The 20,995-nt window shown below is 37.0% G+C and overlaps 1 protein-coding gene and 1 long non-coding RNA gene across 2 annotated transcripts in view; both read right to left on the bottom strand.

Annotated features, from left to right (window-relative positions):
• Positions 1-20,995, bottom strand: part of GPHN (gephyrin) — a 632,163-nt gene that overhangs the window by 457,851 nt on the left and 153,317 nt on the right. The window lies entirely within an intron of this gene.
• LOC111819508 (uncharacterized) lies at positions 15,415-18,744 on the bottom strand. The gene is made up of 2 exons (XR_002823115.1): positions 17,725-18,744; positions 15,415-17,317 (listed from the first exon to the last, which is right to left on the bottom strand). It is a non-coding gene; the product is annotated as an uncharacterized LOC111819508 (long non-coding RNA).

Here is a 20,995-nt window from a genome sequence, read left to right as displayed (position 1 = left end):
AATTGCCTCATTTTAAAGCACTTAGATTTCTAGGTGGCTGGTGCAGAAGGTAGAAACCAGGAGGAGTCCAGCAGACTCCTTGAGTTGAAAAGACTAAGAACAAGGAGACCATACTTAGCCACAATCCTAAACCCTATAATAAGTCCCTAGTGACTCTCTCTTACCAAGACACCACCTAATCTGAAAGCAAAGTTGTAGGGCACAAGGTCAGCACACAAAAATCATTTGGATTTCTATACACCAGCAATGAGTAATCTGAAAAGGAAATTAAGAAAACAACTCCATTTACAATAGCATCTAAAAGAATAAAAAAACACACAAAAAAACCCATTGCCATCAAGTCAATTCCAACTCACAGCAACCCTACACGACAGAGCAGAACAGCCCTCTAGGGTTTCCAAGGAGCGGCTGGTGGATTTGAACTGCAGACCTTTTGGTTAGCGGCCCAATGCTTAATGACTGCACCAATACCTAGCAATAATTTTGAAAAAGGACGTGAAAGACTTACACAATGAAAATTACAAAATATTCCTGAAAAAGATTAAAGAAGATGTAAATAAATGGAAAAACATATCGTGTTCATGGACAGGAACACTTAACATCTTTAAAGTGTTAATAATACCCAAAGCAATTCTACAGATTTAATGCAATCTCAATCAAAATTACAATGGCCTTCTTTACAGAAATGGAAAAGCCAGACCTCAAATTTATATGTACTTGCAAGGGGCCCTGAAGAGTCAAAGCGATCTTGAAGAAGAACAACAAAGTAGGAGGGCTCATACTTCGTGATTTTAAAACCTGCTATAAAGCTACAGTAATCAAAACAGCCTGTTGTTGGCATAATAAAAGATACATAAATAGAATAGAATTGAGAGTCTAGAAATAAAGCTGCACATCTATGATCAACTAACTTTTGACATGGGTATAAAGTCCATCTAATGTGGAAAGAATATTCTCTTTAATAAATGCTACTGGGAAAACTGAAATGCAATATGCAAAAGAATAAAGCTGAACACACCTTATACCATATATAAAAATCAGTTTCAAAATGAAAAGTCATAATCTTGAAGGGTTTACAACTTTGATGGAAAGGAGTCATCACTGCTTTCTCAGTAATTTAGAAAAAATAAAAATTCTCCCTGAAAATTAGTAACAACAGCCAGCCTTCAAACAAGTTTGGGGCACAGATATAGTCTGGAGACATTCCAGGATAGATAACCGGTAAAAGCAAATTTTCTGTAAAGGAATGTATCCTCACCCTGGAATCTCAAAATTCCAAGATAAACCATATATATGGGCTCATAATTCAAAATTACAAACACACAATGATCAAATCACATAAGCAGGACTCAGCAGAAGCACTATACAGAAAAAAGGTAATCCCCAATGATTTCAGATATTAGAATAAAGAGATAAGAACTACAAAATAATTATGATTAAATTTGTAAAATAATAATAAGAGTCCTAAAACATGACCAAAGAAGTAAGAGACTGTCAAAAGTCACCAGGTGTATTTGCAAATGAACAAAGGTTGAGCTCAGAAAGAAAAATTTGCATACTGAAATCTAGCAAACACAATGCCAAGCAGTAGGGATTAAAAAAAAAAAAAAAAAAAAAGGCCCATCACAGTGAAACAGCAAAAGACCAAAGACATAAAAATCTTAAAATCAATTGGAAAGGAGAAACACAGATTACTCACAAAGCAAACTTCTCAACAGCAACAATAAAAATGAGAAATGGAATAAATCCTTAAAAATGCTTCATCCCCAGCTGTCATGGATTAAACTGTGTCCCTGGAAAATGTGTGTCAACTTGGCTAGGCCATGATTCCCAGTATTATGTGACTGTCCACCATTTTGTCATCAGATGTGTAAATCCTACCTCTGTGATGTTAATGAGGCAGGATTAGAGGCAGTTTTATGTTAATTAGGCAGGACTCAATCTACAAGATTGGGTTTTGTCTTAAATCAATCTCTTTTGAGATGTAAAAGAAAGAAGCCAGCAGAGAGACTGGGGATCTCTTACCACCAAAAAAGCACAGGGAGCATAGCCCATGCTTTGGACCTGGGGTCCTGCACTGAGAAGCTCCTCAACCAGGGGAAGATTGATGACAAAGACATTCATTCCTCCAGAGCTGACGGAGAGGGAAAGCCTTCCTATGGAGCTGGCACCCTGACCTCAGCACCCTGAATTCAGACTTCTATCCTCCTAGACTATGAGAGAATAAATTTATCTTTGTTAAAGCCATCCACTTGTGGTATTTCTGTTATAGCAGCACTAGATAACCAAGACGCCAATTCTCGTTTAAGAATGAAGGCAAAATAAAATTTCAGATAAAGAAAAACAGAGTTTACTACAAACAGATCCTTACTAGGGGAATTTCAAAAAACTGTGTCAAGAAAAACGAAATAATTCCATGCTAGAAAATACGGCAAAAAAAAAAAAAAAGAAAATTGGTAAATACATGGGTAAATATAAATTAAAACTAATGTACAAAACAATAACAGAATCAATTTGAAATTAAAGAAACAATAGAACTAACACATTTGAAAAAACAGGATGAGTTACCCAAGTTTAAGCACCCTAAGATCCTTCTATTGCTAAAGAGAGGGTAAATAATGTTGCGAAATAATTCTTTTTTGGTATCTTGCATTTCTCCACATCTTCTGAGAAGAGGCACTGAAAGGTTTTGTTTCAGACTATCTTCTTAAGGATAACTGTATAGCAAACAGCCTTGAAAGATGGAGATATTGTATCCCTCCATGTCATAGGGAAGATTCGTTTGCTGTATAGGACAATAAAGACAATGTTTCTCTTTGGAGCAAAGGTTCGGCAGGCTTGCTAGCAGCCCCTATTAAAAGACTGGGATCTCCTAAACTCAGGATTCATCAACTGTATGGCAAACCCATGGCATGCATAGCATCCACCTAGATCTGTCTCTGCTTTGCCTGTGAAACTTGGAGTGGGGATGGGAGAAGGGATTATCCAGGAGAACTGAGAGAATCATGAAGCTCATGCTACCTGTGACCCACAAGTGTTCTGTATTCTGCCATTATCCATGAAACTGCAAGTAAGGGAAAATCTAAAAAATTCATTTCTTGATACACTTGCTGTTAACTTTAGACTGTACGCATAATATGCCTGCAAAATTTTTAAGAGTAACTACAATAAGAATAGAAATAGGGGTGTATAACTTATAAAACAATATGGACGGAGAAAATACAATTAAAAACTCTATCAATCCAAAAGAATGCATGAAAGATAATAACCAAAGAGAAAGTAAGACAAATAGTACAAAGTTAGAAGGTAAACATAACACCAAAAAATACATCAATAATCACAATAATATAAATGAACGTCTCTGTCATGGATTGAATTAAACCAAAGAAAAAACCAAACCCTCTGCCGTCGAGTTGATTCCGACTCATAGCTACCCTATAGGACAGAGTAGAACCGCCCCACAGTTTCCAAGGAGTGCCTGGTGGATTTTGGTTAGCAGCCATAGCACTTAACCACTATGCCACCAGGGTTTCCAAAAATCTGTGTATCACACAGTGGAATACTACACAGGGATAAAGAACAATAATGAATCGGCAAATCATCTCAGAACATGGATGAATCTGGAGGGCATTATGTTGAGTGAAATAATCACAAACAGACAAATACTGTATGACACCATTATTATAAAAACTCATGAAAAGGTCTGTGCACAAAAAGAAACAATCTTTGATGGTTACGAGTGAAGGGAGGAGGTGTGAGGGTGGAAAAACATTAAATAGACAATAGATAAGTGGTAACTTTGGTGAAGGGTAAGATAGTACACAATACTGGGGAAGGCAGCACAACTTGTTCAAGGTGAGGTCATGGAAGCTCCACAGACAAATTCAAACTCCCTTAGGGATGGAATTAATGGGCTGAGGGCTGTAGGGACCATGGTCTCAGGGAACATCTAGCTCAACTGGCATAACATAGTTTATAAAGAAGATGTTCTACATTCTATTTTGGTGAGTAGCGTCTGGGATCTTAAAAGCCTGTGAGTGGCCATCTAAGATACTCCACTGGTCTCCCCCTTCAGGAGCAAGGGAAAATGAAAAACCCTGAAGACACAAGTGAAAGATTAGTCCAAATGACTTAACAGATCACAACTACCATGACCTCCACCAGAATGAGTTCAGTAAAACTAGACGGTGCCCGGCTACCACCACTGACTGTTCTGACAGGGATCACAACAAAGGGTCCTGGACAGAGCTGGAGAAAAATGTGTAACAAATTTCTAACTCAAAAAAAGACCAGACTTACTGGCCTCACAGAGACTGGAGAAACCCTGAGAGTATGGTCCTCAGACACCTTATTAGCTCAGAAATGAAGACACTCCTGAGGTTCAACTTTTAGCCAAAGATTAGACAGATCCATAAGACAAAACGAAACTAAAGAGGCACACCAGCACAGGGGCAAAGACTAGAAGGCAGGAGGGGACAGGAAAGCTGGTAATAGGGAACCCAAGGTCAAGAAGGGAGAATACAGACAGATCATGGGGTTGTTAACCAGTATCATAAAACAGTATATGTACTGTTTAATGAGAAGCTAGTTTGTTCTGCAAACCTTCATTTAAAGTACAATTAAAAACAAAAAACAAAAAACTTGAAAACATTATGCTGAGTAGAACAGTCAGACACAAAAGGACAAATGTTGTACGATCCCACTTATATGAAATATCCAGAACAGGCAAACGCAGAGAGTCCAAAGTTTATTAGTGGTTACCTGGGGCAGGTGGGAAGGAAAGACAGAGGTACTGTTTAAGCATACAGAGATTTGTTAACGGTGTCGAAAAAAATTTAGGTAAAAACAGTGGTAATTATTGCACAACAAGGTGAATGTAGTCAATCCCACTGAATTGAATATGTAAAAATAGTTGAAAAGTTTTGTTACGTATATTTCACCACAATAAAAATTTTAAACAGAAAAAAAAAGTGTGTATCAATTTGGTTGGGCTATGATTCCAAGTATGGTGTGATTTTCCTGTATGTTGTAAATCCTGCCTCTATGATGTCAATGAGGGAGGATGGCCGACAGCTGTGTTAGTAAGGCAGGACTCAATCTACAAGATTGGATTGTGTCTTGAGGGAATCTCTTGAGATATAAAAGAGACAAGCTAGCAGAGAGACAGGGTTACCTCATACCACCAAGAAAGCAGTGCCAGGAGCACAGCGTGTCCTTTGGACCCAGGGTCCCTGCACAGAGAAGCTCCTCGTCCAGGGGAAGACTGATGAGAAGGCCAACAGAGAAAGCCTTCCTCTGGAGCTGACGCCCTGAATTTCGACTTTTAGCCTACTTTACTGTGAAGAAATAAATTCTCTTTGTTAAAGCCATCCATCTGTGGTATTTCTGTTATAGTAGCACTAGATAACTAAGATAGTCTCCCATTAAGTCAGGTTGCCAGCTCTGATTTTAAAAAATCTCAACTCTAAGCCATTTTCAAGAGCTATACATAAAATGTAAGGATACAGAAAACTTGAAAATGAAAGGCTAGAAAAATATTTAACAGGAAAACACTAAACATAAAAAAAAAACTTATTATAATAACAGGGAAAACAGACTTTTAGACAAAAAGCAGTATTAGGGATTATATTGTTCAGAGTTCTTGGTTACAAACACCAGCAAATACTCTAGCTACCTTTAGCGCAGGAAAAATTATTAAATAATATTAGACAGCTTACAGAACCTCCAAGAAGACTAGATACTCAAGTTCACAGGTAAGTGGCCAAGAGCAATATTATTATTCTACCCTCACTGGGTTCAAGCACTACAGCCTGCACGAATGGGTACTGAGCATGGAGTACTTCGTCTATTGCTGTTTCTGAAAGTTTAATGACTTTACTCCGAACTTCACCAAATTTAACAGGAAAAGATTCTATGTAGTACCTCTTTCCTTTCATTGCTCTCTTCCAAACTGAAGCTTCATCTGCATGAGTATATCTTATTGGCAAAACCAGGGTCAAATAACTTGAGCATGGGAAGCTGTGAGGTTAATTATGGCTTCCACTTAGGTAAAGTGGGATTCCTATCAAAGGATTTTCTGAAAATACATGCTAAACAGCTACAAATCTGGCAAACTCTCACCCCAGAGATAAAGAGGGTGACCACAGAATAGTGAAAGGTTCAATTCACAAGGAAGACATAATTTTAGATGTATGTTCAACAAATAACATAAAATATACAAAATAGAGAATGGCAGAATTGCAAGGAGGTATTGACAAATGTGGAGTGTAAGTCGTTAAGATGCTTGGCAGCTAACTGAAAGATTGGAGGCTTGAGTCTACCCAGAGGCACCTCAGAAGAAAGGCCTGGCAATCTACTTCCAAAAAAATCAGCCATTGAAAACCCTATGGAGCACAGTTCTACTCTGACACACGAGTCAGAGCTGATTCAATGGCAACTGGTTACTCTTTATTGACAAGTGCACCAACATTGTAGGTGATTTTTTAATAATACCTTTCAGTAATTTTTAGATCAAATACATAAAAAATTTATCTGTTGGTTAGTTGCTGTCAAGTCAATTTCAACTCATGGCAACCCTATGGGTTAAAGAGTAGAACTGCTCCATTGGATTTTCTTGGATGTAATCTTTACATAAGTAGATAACCAGGCCTTTTCTTCCCTGGAACCACTGGGTAAGTTTGAACCACCAACCTTTAGGTTGGCAGCTGACCTAAAGCAACCTTTAGGTTAGTGGTTGGCACAAACCACTTGTGCCATTCAGGGTCCTTAAAAAATTTATGTAGGATATATAAAACTTGAACAACATAAATAACAAGTTAAATTAATGGATGAATATAGAATCTGTACCCATTAATCAGAGAAGTTAACATCCACATCAAGAACATATGGAATTTTTATAAAAACTGACAACATAGTAGGTTACAAAGTGAATCATTTATTTACTTCTAATGTTCTTTGCTTTGTATCACACATTAAATGTGAGTATCTTTTAATATTCCAAATAGTTATTGTTCTACAACATAATTTTTAATAGCTACATAGTATTCAATGGTAGGTATACAGAAAACTATTCTCCATGGTGGACATTTAGTTTATATTCCATTTCTCCCTAACATAAACAACACTGTGATGTAATTCCTATAGGAAAATATAGCCTGTACAGATAATCATTCTCTTATCATAAATTCCTAAAAGTATAATTGCAGGGTCAAACAGAACACATATTTTTGAGAGTTGGGGATGTATAATTTATCTTTTAACTCTATGATTAAAATGTTTTGACTGAATGTGTCGTGGTTTGGGTCAATTTTCACGGACGCATTGAATCCCTTTTATTTGCATAACAGCTTTTCATTGTTGGACTTTTTTCTGGTAGGCAGTTATTGTGGATCAACTTGATCTTTCCCGGATAGTTTTTATGGTTTATTAGAGCAGATTTAGAATAGCCTCTACTCTAAGGAGCCCTGGTGGCACAGTGGTTAAACCGATCAACTGTTAATTGAAAGGATGGCAGTTTGAAACCACCAGCCACTCTGTGGGAGAAAGATGTGGCAATGGCAGTCTGCTTCTGTAGAGATTTACAGCCTTAGAAACCCTATGGGGTCGCTATGAGTCGGAATCGATTAGATGGCAGCGGGTTTGATGACGTTCTACTCTAGGGTTAGTTTAGTCCCATTACTAAGGCATGGCAACTCTGGAGTCTCTGCTTAATGTCCTGGGTGTTCAATGACTCTCCACTGGCTGGACAGAATTTTAATGTCTCCAGCCTTAAATGAGTTCTAGGAGTCCATTTACAGGTCCCTGGTAATTCTTTGATTGGTCTCATGGAGTTTCACCCCATACATGCACTGACTGGTACACAGTTAACGGACACTCCATGCAGATTTTTGGAGCTATTTCTCTGCATAGCTTCCTCGTCTCTGGTATGCTGTTTTACAAATTGCAATCCTCTCTGCCTCCCCTAGCTCTAATCTCTATGTCCTTAATTCAGCAGGACAACTTCACTCTATTTGGGTTCCCCTCCCTGCACTGCAGTCCAGAAAGTACCTCAACCAAAAAGCCATAATGATGATAGAGCAGACCGTGCCTTTTTTCCCCTTCTCTCAAAGCACACATACCTGCACAGTTTGTTGCCAGTGCATGAAAACATTTCCTACATTTTGTCCAGTTTTCAAATTGTTGATGGCAGAAAGGAAAGTTGAGTCCTAGCAACTCCTTCATGGTTGGTGGCAGAATTCCTTCTCTCCTATTTTTTTTTTTTTTTGTTGTTGTTAACTGTATCATTTTCAAATAAACTTTTTTGAGAAATAATTTGTAGATTTACAGAAAAATTGTGAAGACAGTACAAAGAATTCCTGTATATCCTTCCTCTATTTCCCCAAATGTAAACATCTTACATAACCATGGTACATTTGTCAAAACTAACATTAACACTGCTACATCACTATTAACTAAAAGCTAGACTTCACTGAGGTTTCACCAGTTTTTACATTAATATCATATTCTGTTCCAGGATGCAATACAGCATACCACACTACAGTCATTATGTCTTACTTGCCTTTGGTCTGTGACAGTTTCTCAATCTTGCTTTTCAAGACCATGACAGTTTTGAGGAGTATTAATCATTTTGTAAACTGTCCCTCAATTTGAGATTGTCTCCTGTTTTTCTCATGGTTAAACTGGGATTATAGGGATTTGGGAAGAATAATACAGAGGAAAAGTGCACTCTTCATCACATCATATCAAGGGGTCATGATATCAACATGACTTATCACTGGTGAGGTTAGCACTGATCACTTAGTTAAGCTAATGTGTTCCAGGTTTCTTCACTGTTAAGTTGCTTTTTTTTTCCTTTCCATATTCTATTCTTTGGAAATGAGTTGCTAAATCCAGCCTGCACTCAAGGTGGGGAAGGAGAGGAAATTAAGTTTTACCTCCCGGAGTGGGAATATCTACATGTATATTTGGAACTTTCCTATAAGGAAAATTTGTCTCTGATACCCATTTATTTATTCAACTACCTATTTATATCAGAAGGGGCTCATGTATATTTATTTTATTTTGGTTTATAATCCAATCCTATGATATTTATTTTATTGTGCAAACTGTTCCAGCTTTGGCCACTGGCTGCTCTTTCAGGCTGGCTCCTGTATCCCTTTGATATGCACCCAACCTTTTCTTTTTTTGACCCTATAAGACTCTCCATGCTTATCTTATTTTTTCCTTCCCCAGTCCTAGGATCAGTCATTTCTCCAAGAAGCCCTGGTTCCTTTCTTTGAAAAACAGTAATTTGAAACCAAAATCTGAGCATTGGGTATACTCATTGCTCCGGGTGTCACTAATTATAGGTCCTCTCAGCAGACAAAGCTAGGTAATACATGTATGCATACTAACCAATGTATACACACACACACATATCTCTATTTCTGTATCTCTTTATATATGTTAAACTAAAAATCAATTAGTACTGATGATTCCAACTCTAATTCAATATGACAGGGTTCATTCTAGCCTTCTGCCCTGTACTTACATATAACTTCACTGAAAGTAAGAAATCTGCCTCCCATCTTTGTCATTTATTTCCTTACTTATTGAACCCCAGTATATATAAAGCAGCTTCAGAACTGATCAATGATACCCCGTGATAAACAAATTGACAACTTGTATACAATGTTTTATAGTATCGCTATGAGTTGGAGTAGACTCGATGAACACGGGTTTGGTTTGGTTTATACAGCGTTTATGTACAGTTCTTTTTATCACTTCCATAAATTTTCTAATCAAATACTCTTTTCTAAAGTTACTTAGGTGAGCTCCCAGCCCCCAACATCCTTCAGTGAGGTTATGCCATAAATGCCTAATACAGTCAAGTCTGTCAGTTTGTCGGACTGTGGTGGCTTGCGTATTGCTGTGATACTGGAAGCTACACCACTGGTATTTCAAATACCAGCAGGGTCACCTACGGTGGACAGGTTTCAGAGGAACTTCCAGACTAAGACAGACTAGGAAGAAGGACTTGAAGGTCTACTTCTGAAAAAACTGGCCAGTGAAAACGTTATGAGTAGCAGTGGAACACTCTCTGATATAGTATCAAAAGATGAGCCCCGTGGGTTGGAAGGCACTAAAAGTATGACAGGGGAAGAGCTGCCTTCTCAAAGTAGAGTCAACCTTAATGTCATGGATGGAGTCAAACACTTGGGACCTTCATTGGCTGATGTAGCACAACTCAAAACGGAAAGAAACAGCTACAAACATCCATTAATAATCAGAACGTGGAATGTACGAAGTATGAATCTAGGAAAATCAGAAGTCGTCAAACATGAAATGGAACACATAAAGATCAATATCCTTTACTGAACTAAAATGGACTAGTACTGGCCATTTTGAATCAGACAATCATTTGGCCTACTACGCCAGGAATGACAAATTAAAGAGGAATGGCGTAGTGTTCATTGTCAAAAGAACATTTCAAGAATTATCGTGAAGTACAAGGCTATCAGTGATAGGATAATATCCATATGCACAGAAGGAAGACCAGTTAATATGACTATTATTTAAATTTATGCACCAACCACTAATGCGAAAGATGAGGAAATTGAAGATTTTTACCAACTTCTGTAGTCTGAAATTCATCAAACATGCAATCAAGATGCAGTGATAATTACTGGTGATTGAAATGCAAAAATTGGAAACAAAGAAGGATCTGTAGCTGGAAGATATGTCCCTGGTGATAGAAACAAAGCCCGAGATGGCATAAAAGAATTTTGTGAGACCAGTACTTCTTCATAGCAAATACCTTTTTTCAACAACATAAACGGTGACAATACACATGGACCTCACCAGATGGAAAACACAGGAATCAAATCAACTACATCTGTGGAAGAGACAATGGAGAAGCTCAGTATCATCAGTCAGAACAAGGCCAGGGGCCGACGATGGAACAGACCATCAATTGCTCATACGCAAGTTGAAGTTGAAGAAAATTAGAACAAGTCCACGAGAACCAAAATACAACCTTGAGTATATCCCACCTAAATTTGGAGACCCTCTCTCAAGAATAGATTTGACACATTGAACACTACTAACCAAAGGCCAGACGAGTTGTGGGATGACATCAAGGACATCATACATGAAGAAAGCAAAAGGTCATTAAAAGACAGGAAAGAAAGAAAGGACCAAAACGGATGATAGGAGAGACGCTGAAACTTGCTCTTGAATGTAGAGTAGCTAAAGCAAAAGTAAGAAATGATGAAGTAAAACAGCTGAACAGAAGAATTCAAAGGGTGGCTCGAGGACACAAAGTAAAGTATTATAATGACATGTGCAAAGACATGGAGTTAGAAAACCAAAACGGAAGAACAAGCTTGGCATTTCTCAAGCTGAAAGAACTGAAGAAAAAAATTCAAGGATCAAGTTGCAATTTTGAAAGATTCTATAGGGAAAATATTGAACAACACAGGCGGCATCAAAAGAAGATGGAAGGAATACACAGAGTCACTGTACCAAAAAGAACTGGTCAACATTCAACCATTTCAGGAGGTAGCATATGATTAAGAACCAATGGTATTGAAAGAGAAGTCCAAGGTGCGCTGAAGGCATTGGTGAAAACAAGGCTCCAGGAATTGACAGAATACCAAGTGAGATATTTCAACAAACGGATGCAGCGCTGGAGGTACTCACCTGTCTATGCCAAGAAATTTGGGAGACAGTTATCTGGCCAACCAACTGGAACAGATACACATTTCTGCCCATTCCAAAGAAAGGTGATCCAACAGAATGAAGAAATTAATGTCACACACAAGTAAAATTTTGCTGAAGATCACTCAAAAATGGTTGCAGCAGTACATCAACAGAGAACTGGAAAAAATTCAAGCCGGATTCAGAAGAGGACATGGAATGAGGGATATCATTGCTGACATCAGACGGATCTTGTCTGAAAGCAGAGAATACCAGAAAGGGGTTTACCTGTGTCTCACTGGCTATGCAAAGGCATCTGACCGTGTAGATCATAACACATTATGGATAACACTGTGAAGAATGGGAATTCCAGAACACTTAATTGTGCTCATGAGGAACCTGCACATAGAACAAGAGGCAGTTGTTCAAACAGAACAAGGGGATACTGTGTGGTGAAAAGTGTGCGTCAGGGACGTATCCTTTCACCATACTTATTCAATCTTTACGCTGAGCAAATAACCCGAGAAGCAGGACTATATAAAGAAGAATGCGGCATCAGAATTGGTGGAAGGTTCACTGACAACCTGTAATATGCAGATGACACAACCTTGCTTGCTGAAAGTGAAGAGGACTTGAAGCACTTACTGATGGAAGATCAAAGACTACAGCCTTCAGTATGGATTACACCTCAACATAAAGAAAATGAAAATCCTCACAACTGGACCAATAAGCAATATCATGATAAATGGAGAAAATATTGAATTTGTCAAGGATTTCATTTAACTTTGATCCACAATCATCTGTGAAAGCTGCAGTCAAGAAATCAAACGACATTGAGCAAATCTGCTGAAGAAGATCTCTTTCAAGTATTGAAAAGCAAAGATGTCACTTTGAGGACTAAAGTGAGCCTGACCCAAGCCGTATTTTCAATCACCTCATATACATGCAAAAGCTGGACTATGAATAAGAAAGACCGAAGAAGAATTGATGCCTTTGAATTATGGTGGTGGTGAAGAATATTGAATATACCATGGACTGCCAGAAGAACGAACAAATCTGCCTTGCAAGAAGTACAGCCAGAGTGCTCCTTGGAAGCAAAGAAGGCAAGACTACGTCTCATGTACTTTGGACACGTTATCAGGAGAGGCCTCTCCCTGGAGAAAGACATCATGCTTGGTAAGGTAGAAGGTCAGCAAAAAAGAGGAAGACCTCAACAAGATGGTCTGACACAGTGTCTACAACAATGCGCTCAAACACAGCAACGACTGTAAGAATGGCACAGGACCGGGCAGTATTTCATTTCGTTGTACATAGGATCACTATGAGTAGGAATCAACTCGACTGCACCTAACAATAACAACAGTTAGATTTATTTGTGATAATCTGCATACTAATCTGGGTCTCCCACAACATAATGGTTGATATTTTTTTTTAATTTGTATAAATGAAACTTAAGTTTTTGTGATGTAGAGTTCTATGGGTCTTGAAAAACATACTGAGTCATAGGTTCACCACCCAAGGACCATACAGAACCATTCTATCACCGTAAATATTCCCCTATGTATCATCATTGTAGTCAACTACTTATACTTCCCCTAACCCTGACAACAACTGATCTGTTTTCTGTACCTACAGTTTTGCTTTTTCCAAAAGCAAAGATACGGAATCACATAATATGTAGTCTTAGGGGTCTGGCTTCTTTTACTTAGCAAAATGCATTGAAAATTCATCAATGTTGTTATGTGAATCAATAGTTCATTCCTTTTTACAGCTGATGAGTATTCCACTGTATAGATGAAACACAGTTTGTTTATTCATGCACCTACTGAAGGACATCTTGGTTGCTTCCCATTCTGGAATATTATGAATAAAACTGCTATAAAAATTTGTGTAGAGATTTTGGTGTGAGCCTAAGTTTTCAATTTACTTGGGCAAACACCTAAGAGTGTGACTGATGGATTATATACTGTCTATTTTTAACTTTATAAGAAATTACCAAACTGTCTTCAAAAGTGATTGCACCATGTTGCATTCCTACCAGCAATGAATGAGAGTTCCTGTAGCTCCACACTCCACATCCTCAAGGACATTTGGCATTTCAATTTTTTTATTTTATCCATTCTAATAAATATGTACAAGTAGTATCTTACTATGGTTTTAATTTGCACTTCCCTAGTGACAAATGATGTATTTTTTCCTATGGTATCTGTTATCTATACCTACTTTGATGAAGTCTTTATCCTGATCCTTTTGCCCATTATTTAATTGAGATGTTTGTTTTCATACTGTTGAGTTTTAAGAGTTCTTTATTTATTCTGGATATGAGTCCTTTATCACATATGTGTTTAACAAATATTTTCTCCATGTCTATGGCTTATCTTTTTATTATCTTAACAGCATCTTTCACAGAGCAAGTTTTAAATTTTGATAAAGTTCAATGTCATGGACTGTGCTTTTGCTGTTTTATCTAAAAACTCATCACCAAACCTAAGGTCACACAGAAACTTTTTTCTGTTTTCTTGTAAAAAGCTTTATAGTTTTGCATTTTACATTTAGGTCCATGATTCACTTTAAGTTAATTTTTGTATAAAGTATAAAGATGTCTCAAGGTTCTTTTTTTTTTTTTTCCATGTATGCCCAATTCATCCACTACCGTTTGTTGACAAGTGTATCTTTTCAACATTGAACTGTCTTTGCACCTTTGTCAAAAATCAATTGACTGTATTTGTGTGGATCTATTTGTGAATTCTTTTTCTGGTCCACTGATCTCTGTGTATATCCCTTTGCCAGTATCACACTGTCTTGACTGTTGTTGTTATTGTTAGGTGCTGTCGAGTCAGTTTCGACTCATAGCAACCCTGTGTACTACAGAAGGAAACACTGTCTGGTCCTACGCCATCCTCACAATCGTTGTTATGCTTGAGCACACTATTGCAGCCACTGTGTCAATCCATCTCGACAAGGGTTTTCTTCTTTGCTGACCCTCTACTTTACCAAGTACGATGTACTTCTCCAGGGACTGATCCCTCCTAAGAACATGTCCAAAGTATGTAAGACGTGGTCTCACCATCCTTTGCTTCTAAGGAGCATTGTGGTGGTATTTCTTCCAAGACAGATTTGTTGGTTCTTCTGGCAGTCCATGGTATAGTCAATATTCTTCGTCAACACCACAATTCAAAGGCATCAATTCTTCTTCGGCCTTCCTTATTAATTGTCTAGCTTTCACAGGCGTATGATGTGACTGAAAATACCATGGCTTGGGTGAGGTGTACCTTAGTCTTCGAGGTGACATCTTTGCTTTTTAACACTTTAAAGAGGTCTTTTGCAGCAGATTTGCCCAATGTCATGTGTCTTTTGATTTCTTGACTGTTCCTTCCATGGGTGTTGATTATGGATCCAAGTAAAATGAAATCCTTGACAACTTCATCTTTTCTCCATTTATTATGATGTTGCTTATTGATCACCATAGCTTTATAATAAGTGGAGAAATTGGGTAACATTAGTCTTCCAAATCTGTTCTTATTTTTCAGAGTTGTTTTGGCTATTTTAGGTCCCTTAACTTTCTAAATAAATTTTAAAATAAACTTATAAGTATCTACAAAAAAACTTGCTGGGATTTTGATTTAGAATGCATTGCATGTATATACAAATCAGATCGGGGAGAACTGGCATTTAAGAATATTAAACCTGCAAATCCATGAACACAGTATATCTCTCCAATTATTTAGACCTTCTTGATTTCTTTCATCAGTTTTTTGTAGTTTTCAGCATTGGAATACTTGTATGTATTTTTTAGATTTATACCTAAGTTGTTCATTTTTGGGGTGCTATGTTAAATGGTTTTTTTTTTTTAAATTTCTATTTCCAATTGTTCACTGCTGTTACAGAGGAATGCAACTGATTTTTTGTATATTGATCTCACATCCTGTGACCTTACTAAACTCACCTGTTATACGTGTTTTTGCATATTCTCTGAAAACTTCAATGTAGATAAGCAAAGTATCTAAGAAAAAAAAAATCCTGCTGTCGTCAAGTCAATTTCAACTCACAGTGACCTTACACGACACAGGAGAACTGCCCCATAGGGTTTCCAAGGAGCAGCTGGTAGATTCGAACTGCTGACCTTTTGCTTAGCAGCTGATCTCTTAACCACTGTGCCACCAGGGCTCCATCTAAGAATAGTTACCTAAAGAACAGTTTTATTCCTTCCTTTCAGATCTATATGCCTTATGTTTCTCTGTATTGCTGTTTTGCACTAGCTAGGACTTTGAGTATAACGATGAAAAGCAGTGGTGCAAGAGGACATTCTTGCCTTGTTCTTGTGTTCAGTCTCTCACCATTAAGACATCAACTGCAGGCTTTTCATACATACCCTTTATTAGTTTATGAAAGTTTCCTTGGCTTCCTAGTTTAAATCATAAATGGATACTGAATTTTGCCTAATGTTTTTTCTGTATCTGTTGAGGTGAATGTATAGTTTTAATCGGTTAATATGGTGAATTACATTGAATAACTTTCAAATGTTGAAGTTATCATAAATTTTACTTAGCTGTAATGTAATATCCTTTATACATGTTGCTGAATTTGATTTTCTAATATTGTATTGAGAATTTCTGGTCTTATAAAATGAATTAAGAAGTGTTCCTTCTATTTTCTGGAAAATATTGTGTAGAAATGACATTATTTCTTCTTTAAAGGTTTGGTAGGATTTATCAGTGAACCCATCTGGAGTTTTCTCTTTGAGAATGTTTTTAACTGCAAACATTCTTCTGTTGCTATCTTTTTATCTTCAATTTCATTAATAGATACAGGGCTATTCAGGTGATCTGTTTCTTCTTGAGTAAGTTTTGGTAGTTTGTGTTTTTCAAGGAATTTGTCCATTTCATCTGTTACTGAATTTATGAACATAGAGTAGTTCCAATCATTCCCCTTTATCCTTTTTATGTCTGCAAGATCAGTATGTAGGGATTTTATTATTGCCATATTTTTTCTTCCAATATTTAAAGATGATACTCTATCTTCTGGATTGCACAGTTTCTGACAAACAGTCTATACTATAATTCTTATCTTTGTTCCTCAGTAGATAATGTGTTTTTTCCCTCAGCTGCCTTCAGGATTTTCTCTTTTGCTTTTTAGCAATTTGAATATGATATGCCTGGTGGTGGCCTTCTTTTGTTTTGTTAGATGTTTTTGGTATTTATCCTGTTTGGTGTTCTCTGAGCTTCTCAGGTCTTGGGTTTGGTGTCTGTCAGTAATTTTGTAAACTTCTTGGTCATTATTTCTTCAAATAATTATTCTGCCCTGCTCTCCATTTCTTCTCCTTCTTGGTTCCAATTGAGTGTATATTAGAATGTTTGATATTGTCCCACAAATCTTGGGTATCCTTTAATCTTTTTTTTTCATTTTTTATATTCTTTGTGTTTCAGATACTTTATTCCTAGATATTTTAATAATTAGAAGAGGGCTCATCAAAAGCCATTAGAATATTACTTTCCACTTGAAACTGTCTTACTGCCCCCATCTCTATGAATTCATTGAATTTTTCCCCCCCTCTTACCTCTATGTTTCTGTTTGGGTTTATCTCCTATATCCTTCAAAGGATCACTTTCCTCCATATTGTGCATTTCTCATCCTTTTCTCCCTGGGAGATTCAATACAAACCCACAGTTTCAATAACGCTTTTTACATAAACTCCCAAATCTAGCATGTTCAAAACTAAATTCAATAAATTTCTTCCTCCAAAACTTGTTCTGTTTTCCATTACCTATCTAGGTGAATGATACTAACAACTGCCTACTCATCTAAATCAAAACCGTAACAGTCGTCATAAAATTCTCCTTCATTCCTTAAAATCAACTAGTTACCAAAACGTGTGAGCTCTACCTCAGATATACTGCTTGAATCTCTATTCATTTTGATATGGTTTTAATTAAAGCTTTTATATAACTTCTTGGATTTAAGCAATAGTGTCTTCCAATCTATCCTTTCCACTGCAGATAGAGTGATTGCTTTCAATTACACACTTGATCACATCACTTTCCAACTTACAATTTTTTAGTGCCACCTTAACACTTAAAGGTTAAAAAGCCAAACTACTTTACAGTGTCCAGTGTCCTCCATAATTTTGGTTAATCAACATCTTTTCCCATCTCTCATATCCTGAAAACATATAATTTCATATATAAATTTCAGGGGCTTGCTTTAAAAAAGAAAAAACAGTTAAGTATTATAAAAATTATAAAAACATATGTCCATGTAAATAAAATGCTAGACTTTTCCCAGGGATTTGCAAAGGGCTTAGCATTTTAGGAACCTAGAAGCTTGTGCTTCATAAATTTACAGTAAATCTGCCTCTATTCACAAATAATCCATCAGAAATTACTTGAAATCATTCCTTTCAATGTGTTCTTTGTTCCATTTGTAATACCCCATTTCACTTTTACCTAGCTAAATCAGACTCACACTTCAAAACTTGGCTCAGATCTCTTCAGAATTATGACTTTACCTGCCCTGCATCCCTCCACAACATCAGGTTAGACACCCATCCATTGGGCAAACAAAGCAATGTATGTAAATCTCTGTCATAATGTCAATCATACAGCATTAGGTTTATATCATATCATCACTCTGTCTTCCTTATCAGAAGATACCAATGCCAGAAAGAGCAAATCCATTTAAAACAGGAACCAAATTTTCAAGTTAAATAGTTTAACTCACACATCATCTTAAAATATGTTAGGTTATAATTATAAATATGAACTAACTTTTATAATAATAAACTAAGAAAAAATCAATTTGAAAAGTACTTTGTGTAATTTTTCTCATAAAATTTAAAGACAGCATGATAGAACAGCTCAGAGAAAGTGTCAGGTTATTTTGTGAAATATATTCAAGCCCTATCTAACTCACTCATACTCACTTCTCCTTGGAAGCCCCTATACTTGCCACAAGAAGCCCTGGTGGTGCAGTGGTTAAGTGCTTGGCAGCTAATCTAAAGGTCGGTAATTCAAACCCACCAGCTGTTCCGTGGGATAAAGATGTGGCAGTCTGCTTCTGTAAAGATTTATAGTCTTGGAAACCCTGAGGCAGTTCTATTCTGTCCTATAGGGTCACCATGACTCAGAATCAACTTCATGGGAATGGGTTTTGTCTTTTTTTGGATACTTGCCATGTTTTTCTTTGTCAATTGTAAAATAATAGAATGCAGATAGATCTTCATTTAGCAAGGGCTTTGAATGTAATTCAGACTGTTCTAGAAAATTCACATTATTTCATGAAACTGCTCCCTTCGCAAGATTTACAATTTTACTTAACAACTGCTTTACGCAGTATGTTACATGTAGTAACCATTTGAAAATCAATAGGAATAGCTAATGAAATTGATGCTATGGGGAGTAAATTAAGTGGGGAGAAATGTTTGGGAGTCATTTTATAAACTGTCAGTTTATTAGTAAAATTTTTACTTGTTATCATGATTTGCTTACCTATACATCTTTGTGACTTCAGGAATCTGAATAAGGAAAACTCAGAAAACAAAGATCCCCTTATAGTTCACAGCTTTATTCCCAATGCACAACACAATGTTTGGTAAATAGTAGATAATAAACATTTCTTGACAGAACAAATGAACAAATAATACTGGTCCATATACTCCAGATTCTCTTCCACAAATTCATTAAGAATATTTCCCAAGTATTCATTTCAATTCTGTCCAATAGGGAATAGAAAGAAAAAGATTTAGTTGTCCTCAAATATTTTACTGTCTAAGGGGTGAAAACAAGTACAGATAAGTTAACATAAAAAAGAATATAAGAATCTTAAAAAGTACAACATACAAAGAGAGAGACAGGAAGGAGTAAAAGAGGAAAGGAGATCATCTGGTATGGAATACAGGCAAGGCAGAATGAGAAGATGAATGAATACTATAGAGATAAATACAATTTCACCTAGAAAAGGAAAACAGCTGAGAGATCTGTGACTCCTTTCCTCCACCCACCTCGCACTTGCAGAGAAAATAGCCTAGGAAGGACAGGCCAAGCATGCCGGATCCCTATTGTCCTGGCCCTGCTGACACGAAGGGTACAAGTTCCACACTGGATTTCGACAGACATTTCTCCAACGAAGATATACAAGTGACCAGTAAGCACATGAAAAGCTGTTCAACAATATTAGCCATTAAGGCACTTCCTCGAAATGTTAAACAGGAGCTATCATATGACCCAGCAGTTATACTCCTCAAAATGTTAAACAGGAGCTATCATATGACCCAGCAGTTACACTGCTAGGTATACACCCAAGAGAAAAAAAAAACCTTCCACACAGAAACTTGTACACAAATGCTCCCAGCAGTATTACTCGTAATAGTAAAAAAGTGGAAACAACTCAAATGCCTGTCACCTTAAGAATGCATAAGCAAACTATGTGATATCCACACGATGGAATATTATTCAGCAATAAAAAGAAATGAGGTACTTATATATGCTGCAAAATGGATGAACCCTGAAAACATGCTAAGTGAAAGAAGCCAATCACAAAAGACCATATTTTGTATAATTCTATTTATATGAAATGTCCAGAAAAGGCAAGTATTCAGAGACAGAGAGTAGATTAATGGTTGCCTAGGAGAGAGAGTTTGGGATAAATGAGGAGCGGCTGCTAATGGTCCACTGTTTATTTCTGGGGTGATGAAAATTTTCTAAAAATGATGACAGTGGCAATGATCAATTCTGTGAATATACTAAAAACCACTGAATTGCACACTTTAAATGGGTGAACTGTATAGTATGTGAAATTATATTTCAATAAATAAAGCTGTTTAAAAAAAATTCCTAGAAGAGGACAGAAGTGTAGCTGACAAAGCTCTCCACTCATCCACAAACCACCCTCCCCCCAAAAAGTTAAAGTGATCTCACAAAGAATTAGAAGAAGTATAACCAACATAATGCCAGCAAAAATCTCACTCTTCTAAAAAACCAAACCAAACCTGCTACCGTTGAGTCGATTTCGAGTCACAGTGACCCTATAGGACAGAGTAGAACTGTCCCATAGGGTTTCCAAGGAGTGCCTGGTGGATTCAAACTGCCAACCTTCTAGTTAGCAGCCGCACCTCTTAACCACTATGCCAAACTGTCTCATAGGGTTTCCAAGGCTGTAATCTTTACTGAAACAGACTGTCACATCTTTTTCCCCTGGAACTGCTGGTAGATTCGAACTGTCAACCTTTGGTTAGCAGCTGAGCACTTAACCACTGTGCCACCCGGGCTCCTTTTATTCTGGGCAGCTTTCTAAAAACCCAACTACCTTGAGTAAGTCATTGATC

The sequence above is a fragment of the Trichechus manatus genome, unplaced genomic scaffold (genome assembly GCF_000243295.1).
Source record: "Trichechus manatus latirostris isolate Lorelei unplaced genomic scaffold, TriManLat1.0 scaffold00010, whole genome shotgun sequence".
Taxonomy (NCBI): Eukaryota; Metazoa; Chordata; class Mammalia; order Sirenia; family Trichechidae; genus Trichechus; species Trichechus manatus.
Note: the sequence above shows the minus strand (reverse complement) of the source record. Positions and strands in the feature narration are given on the sequence as shown.